This window comes from Cynara cardunculus, assembly GCF_001531365.2.
Source record: "Cynara cardunculus var. scolymus isolate 2C chromosome LG 17, CcrdV1, whole genome shotgun sequence".
In the NCBI taxonomy this organism is placed as follows: domain Eukaryota; kingdom Viridiplantae; phylum Streptophyta; class Magnoliopsida; order Asterales; family Asteraceae; genus Cynara; species Cynara cardunculus.
In genome coordinates, this window is record NC_037544.1 from 24689578 (window position 1) to 24690823 (window position 1246).

A 1246-nucleotide genomic window follows, 5' to 3' on the forward strand; every position below is an offset into this window, starting at 1 on the left:
TCTATCTTTTTGTCCGTCTTCTTTCCTGAGAGAGGTTGCCACTTAAATGGTAAGCCAACGCTTAGTGAGCTAAATAGTTAAGTATTACATATCAATATCACACATGTTTATAAACATACATAATAAACTCTTATCAATAAAAGAGTTCAAGACATCATCCAGATGTGAACCGAGACTTACAAGGAACCGAGTGAACATATACGTACCGGATGCCAAGATCATAGGATTCCATATTCAAATCACCATAATATACCATACCATTGATGCTCAATACAACAAAAAGACAGGATCAACGACCAAATATATTCAACAACGTTAGAAAACTAATAATTATCAAGAACCAAGGGATCGAATCGGTATACATAACAAAGGAAGTGCATCACCCCGTTCTTCACCTCCCGGGCTCATGCCAAAGTCTGAGTCAGAAATCATACATTACGGGAAACCTCGCACTGCCCGCCTTCCTCTACCGGGTATGTGCCAAGGTTCCCTACTCATTGCTCTTCCTCCTCTTCGAGCAATGAGTATTCACAACCGCATAAAGTCTCACCCGTCCAACCCGGGATCTTGACTTTGCCATAAACTTCCAGCGTTCCACACGAAGTAGTACCCGTACTATGGAGTACAATTCAAGGAACAAAACAACGAGTTCGGATCCGAAAAGCAAACCGATGTACCGAGATAGTAATATGGAATCGACTCAAGAGACGGAATCAAAGACAAATCAAGATCGTGTGACTCCATTTAAAACCAAAAACATTCATATGAAAATATATATGTTCAAATCAATATGTAACAATTAACTATATAACTCACCGGGCAACCGTATAATACCGAAAAGCTCCGAATTGAGTTTACAAAGCAAGTCCAATCTACCACACTTAGATTGCTTCCAAAGTATCAAAATACGTCTTAATTACCCCCTGGAGTAAATGCACAAAATCTCATAAGCAATCAATATAAGAAATACATGAAATACACATATCCTATTTGAACATTTTACCTAAATTTCTATGTACAGCTGCTGCATGCAGAACTATTTTGCCCATTTTAAACTCGGATTCATGCCTTGATTATAAAATAAGAAATAAACTAGACTAAAATATCTAACTAAAGAAATTGGTCTCGCCTCATTTCAATTTTTCTACAATTTTATACAGATTTTCCAAGTCTGCACACTTTCAATGCATTCTTAAGTCGAAAATCACATCTTCATACATTTTTCTCAAACCATTTCGATTCCAAA